Genomic DNA, 5922 nt, shown 5'->3' on the forward strand with positions numbered 1-5922 from the left:
CAGGCTCTCTTTCCTTAGGTTGCATGGTTCCCAGTGGGTTATTCCTGTCTTGGGCTCACACCCTACACTGGGAACTAGTCCAGGTCTACACAGAGATGAGCTAGTGGTCCTCTCAGTCTAACTGCCTGTCTAAGCCTCCTGGAACTGGAGTGGTGGTTGGGTGGTTCTCGCAGGTTTTTTTTTTTTTAATTTTTTATTTTATTTATTTATTTATGTTTATCTCAGGGCACGTTTGACTATTAATCAATTAGATCTCCACAGCTCAGAACACTAAGCATAGGCATAACCTCTTTGCTCACTGTCACCTATTGATGTACTTTTTGACACATCCCATCTAGGGGTACAATTGATATGTTATTTAATAAATTTTTTCTTGTATGTTCTTACAAATCTGTGTTTCTTTAATAAGAGTAATATTTATCAAGTATACAGCTCTGCTAATACTCCTAATTATGTGACACCCGTGACCTGATCTGGTCATATATGAGCACAACAAGACCCTGCTATGGACTTTTAGCATGAGAACACAGGCTGATGGTCTTGTCAATGGCTGTGACCTTTGGTGAAAATTTTACTTATTGAGATACATCTATAAATTAGTGCGCAGTTGTTAGGCGAAGATCAGTTGATATTGGGTCTCATATTATATCACTTTCCAAAGCTTGGTATGTATAATGTAATAGAGTGTTTCTAGGTGCTGGAGGATATCTCAGTTGGTAAACTGCTTCCTTTGAATTCAGGAGGAACAGTGTATGATCCCTAGAACATATGAAGGCTAGGGGGTTTATGGAGTCTTTTATTCCTCATGGTGATCAGGTATAGATAGGTAGAGCCTTGAAGCTCTTTGGCCAGTGAGACTAGTCAAATAGCAAGGAGAGAACAAAATTGAGACTACTAAGAAACAATGTTTGAAGTTTAACAATTGCCCTTCTCGCATATAAGCACATAAATATGTTCATATACATGCACACACACACACACACCGTATCTCCCCCAAATTAGTGTCCTTATATTTATTGTTAAAAGATATAAAAGCATGTGATATCATATTATATCACTTGTATCTCATATTATATCACTTTCCAAAGCTTAGTATGTATAATGTAACAGAGTGTCTCTTTGTGCTAGAAGATATCTCAGTTGGTCAATAATCTCTTGACTATTCTATCTTAGTATATTATGGGGACATACAAGCAGAATGCAAATTAAAAAAAAAAACGAGGTACAGTGTTTTGGATAGATGTACTTCTCATGTGAGTTAAGAATGCGTGAATGAATGGGTGAGTTATAATAAAGCACATATGATGGTTAACTTTAACTAAGAACTTCAAATAACATAGAATCACCTAAGAAGAGAGTCTTAATTAGAGACTGTCAATATTGGGTTGGCCTGAATACATGTTTGTAGGGATCATTATATGTTAACTGAGGTGGAAAGACCCAGGCCACTGTGATGGGATCATTCTCTAAACATGGTTTCTTGCTTTAATTAGTCTTCCATTGCTGTGATAAATACCATAAGGAAAGGGTTCCTTTCAGCTTACAGTTATAGTTCTTCATGAAGAATAGTCAGAGCAGGAACTCAAGCCATGCAGCTAGACGTAGGAAATGAAGAGAGGCAATGGAGGAGTACTGTTTACTGGCATGCCTTCAGGGCTTGATCAACCTGCTTTTTAGTGCCACATAAGACACTATTCTTACAGTGAACTGGAGTTTTTCATATCAAAAAATAATACAGAAAATGTGCTACAGAACTCTTTACACTCCAGTCTGTGGTGGCATTTTCTCCATTGTGGTTCCTGTTTTTAAAAATAACCCTACCTTGTGTCAATTGGCATAAAATAAAGTAAGAATACTTTATGAACTTTTTGAGTGGAAAGATCAAGCAGAATATAAGCAAACCAGTGAGGAGAAAAATGTACATTTTTCTTTGTGTCCTTGGCTATGGATATGAGGTTACTAGCTCCCTCAAGGTCCAACAAACTGATTTCTCTGCAATGATGGACCATGACCTAGAATTGTATGCTAAAATGAGCCCTTTGTTACTTATGTTACTTCCTTGTCAGGATATTTTTTGACAACAACAGAAGTAAAACTGCAATACAAGTCTATTAAGTATCAGAATACTGAGCTGTAGAAACTTTTGGGCCTGTAAAGGAAGAAAAGGAAGCAATATGAGAAGAGGGGTTATGTATGAGCTACTGACTTCTTCAGGGTGATATTTAGAATCAAGTAGGGTGTCCCTTTATTTTTTTCAGCCATCTATGAGCCATCCTGTTAAGTATACAGACACAGAGGGAACACAGTCAGATTCTTCTATGTTGACTCTGATGGCAGCAGCCCACTAGAACCACTTCAGGTGTACTGCAATGTTACTGGTAAGAGCTATGTTTACTAAGCATTTTTTTAACCTGGGTAACTGGTGATATGAGATAAAAGGGATTTTTGAAAAGGTGTACTGAGTGTATAAGAACCAAAAGGACTAGCTTCATGAGGGGAGTGCTATCTTGAAAAATAATAGAAATTATCTTAGTTCAAGACAAAAAAATAGGGGGATCTTGGTAGCCATGACAGTATTCCCTGAAAGAGGAAGGAATTACCAAATGTTTTCTATAAGGCTTAGAAAAGACAGCTTTTCTATTAATGCCCACCAACAGAATGAAATTGAGATGGAAAAATATAAGCACAAAAACCAGTCATGAAAGTAAATGAGAAGACCTGATTGACAAAGTAAAACTCCATTCATAAATAGTTCTATCGAGTGTGTATATGGTGGAATCCCACCATCTTGTGCTTTAGTAGTTCATCAGTGAAATGAGAATGAGATTACACACCAAGGAGCTCTGAGGATGACAGATAATCCAGTATTTTGAACCAGCTAGTGAGGACATAAAAACACCTTTTACCTCAAAATCATAAGATATAATTCATTCTAGTAGACAGCTATGGCTGAAAACACAGATTTAGGTTACCACAAATTCCTCATTCCATTCTGCTAATGGTTTTATGAAGATCTTATTGTGGCAGTTATAAGTCAACATACTAATCAAACAACAGTAAGCACTACCATCTCTGCTCTGAGTCTCACATGCTGTCTGTTGATTTTCTTAGTCTTTGGACTCAGAAACTTAGAGGCATTTTTTATATATTTCAAGAGAACTTACCAGATAGCCATCATCACTATCATCATTGAGAATATGTTTCTTCTATGGAATATCCTGAGAGCTTGGAACTTCTTTATAAATAAACTACATTGGTTTATAAATGACATCTGAAGAGACTACAGGTTGGCCAGGTAAAGACATTTGGTACTAAGTCTTATGACCTGAGATTAATTCTTGGACTCAACATCCTGGAAAGAGAAATCTGACACCACCAAAATTCCCACATGCTATCCTTTGACTTATAAGATTCACATGGTGTACTTGTGCCCTCATTAGTAAAATAAATCTTTAAACTTGTCATATGATCGTTATTGTATTGTACTATACGATTCCTCACTACGAAACACTGATGTGTCTTTTTAAATATTTAGCTTTGCAAACAGTACTTACGTGATTGAATGTCACAAGGAAATTCCTATATACCTCTCTCTCTCTCTCTCTCTCTCTCTCTCTCTCTCTCTCACACACACACACACACACACACACACACACACACACACACACACACGGGGGGGTGGCATGCAGTTAGTTTCAAGATGTAGTCTTCAAAAGTACAAGATATACTAGAGCAGCAAAGTAAGGACTCTCATATCTCAGTATTTGTGATCTGTCCTTCTCTGTATTGAGACAATATACTTATAGAGCTCTTTCTAGCCAGTTAGTATCCAAGACACAATGGTTATGTAAAGAAATTACATCATGGATGTTTATATGACAGAAAACTCATGAACAGGACCACAAGATGTTGTAGACTCAATACGATGGAATCACTGCAAGAACTGATGACAATGCATGTACCTCCTTTCTGAATACAAAGTGCCAGATTCTGGCTGCGAAAAGTGCTTGTTATTTTAGATTCTGTAACACTTCTTACACTGAAGAGTGGCTATATCATATTTACTTTGTAGTTGCCTTAGAGCAGAAATTGTGTTGCTGTCTTAGTTAGGGTCTGATTTCTATAAACAGACACTATGACCAATGCAACATTTAGTTGGGGCTGGCTTACAGGTTCAGAGATTCAATCCAGTATCATCTACGTGGGAACATGGTAGCATCCAGGCAGACCTGGTGCAGGAGGAACTGAGTTCTACATTTTCACTTGAAGGAAGCTGGTAACAGACTGAACATCCCCAGAAAGCTAGGAGAAGGGTTTCCAAGTCCACCCGTACAGTGACACACTTCCTCCAATAAGGCCACACCTTCTTATAGTGTCATTTCCTGGGCCAAGCATATGAAAACCATCACAGTGGCTTAATGTGCTTGTTGTTACCTAGTTCTATACAAAAATCAACACTAGGACTGGGCTTCTCAATGTGTCTTGATTCTTTACTCACATGTGGGTTCTTAGTTAAAAATATATTATTCTAGGCTAAAACCGATTTCTGATTTACTAAATTGAAATTGTCTTTGTGGTTTACAAAAATGATGTTCTTTGGCTACAATAGAAGGCAAAAGGGACAAATACTGCTGTGACTTGTATCCAGGAGTTGTGGGAAGGCTGGTAACTACTAGTGAATACATACATTTCAGAAAATTCAATTGTAGCTTACAAATATTATCTCTGTTAATTCTATCAGAAAAATCCTAAGCGAATAACTTTTTTAAACTTCTCTATGTTATACTGAAGAAAGAGTATATGAGAAATTCATGGCTTAAGGTGAACCTGACATCTCACAGGTTGTTCATTTGCTTTGTGGTTGACACAGATAACTGAAGTCTTAAGCTTCAGCCAGGCCATAGTTTCTATTGTGAATATTGACTTGAAGATATTCCATGATGGATCTTTAGTACTGTTCTAAAACCCATCAAGTTTAGATGATCATAGATGGGAACTTTCATAATGAAGGACAAATTTGAGCCCCTATTTGGAAAATATCAAATCTTCTTTATTGTTAAATTTGAGTGATTTGTGATGCTGTGAAATATGTAGTAAAGTCATACAGAAAACATGAACACTAGGTATTATGCTGGGCTGTCTTTAATAATGCCAATAAGGCAATAAAGGACTTGAATTCTTAAGACTGATTTCCTCAGAGATTTTGTAGTCTCAGAAGACAGAGAACTACTTCCCAATGTTTTCTATCCCTTTCCTATCCACCATAGGGGCCAATTTCTCCATGGTTTAATGTTGGTCCTATAATTAGGTGGTCAGTCTTGTCTTTGAGACTTTTTGTCTATACCTCTGATCACTATCATGTTATTCAATATATGGTTTATTTTCCAATAATCACAAAGTGCCTCTTAGATAAAATTGTAACTCCCAAAACGGTATCTTAAGATTCCAAAGAAAAAAATATAGGGATCAAAGATAGTTAGTTTAAAGAGAAGTTTATTTCTGATCTATAAATGGGAAATTGATTATATACCAAGAATAAGTAGTCTTTTATTGAGTGCATTCATATGGGTTGGGCTACTCTCTAGACTAGTGATGATGAGGCAATGGGAATATAGAAACAGTTTTGACACTTGGGTCTGGAGATGACTCAGTCTGTTATATTCTCTGCTATATAAGCATAGAAACTGAGTGTGGATCCCTACTATTCACATAGTGAAAAAGTCCAAATTTGTAATCTCAGTTCTGGAGGATAGATAAAAGCAGATCTCTAAAGTTCATTGCCTCACCAAAATAACTGATCAATGAATTCAGTGAGAATATGTCTCATGAATCAAGATGCAATATGTATCGAGGAAAGAAATCTTATCTATCAGTTGCCACCACACATGCAAATACACATGTGCTCATGCTGCCATGTGTGTG

At 36.8% G+C, this 5922-nt stretch overlaps 1 pseudogene; it reads right to left on the minus strand.

Annotated features, from left to right (window-relative positions):
• Positions 1 to 227: 227 nt before the first annotated feature.
• Positions 228 to 347, minus strand: LOC120096416 (small nucleolar RNA SNORA17; annotated as a pseudogene).
• Between the last annotated feature and the right edge of the window lie 5575 nt (positions 348 to 5922).

This window comes from Rattus norvegicus, chromosome 13, assembly GCF_021556685.1.
Source record: "Rattus norvegicus strain SHRSP/BbbUtx chromosome 13, alternate assembly SHRSP_T2T, whole genome shotgun sequence".
NCBI classification, from domain to species: Eukaryota; Metazoa; Chordata; class Mammalia; order Rodentia; family Muridae; genus Rattus; species Rattus norvegicus.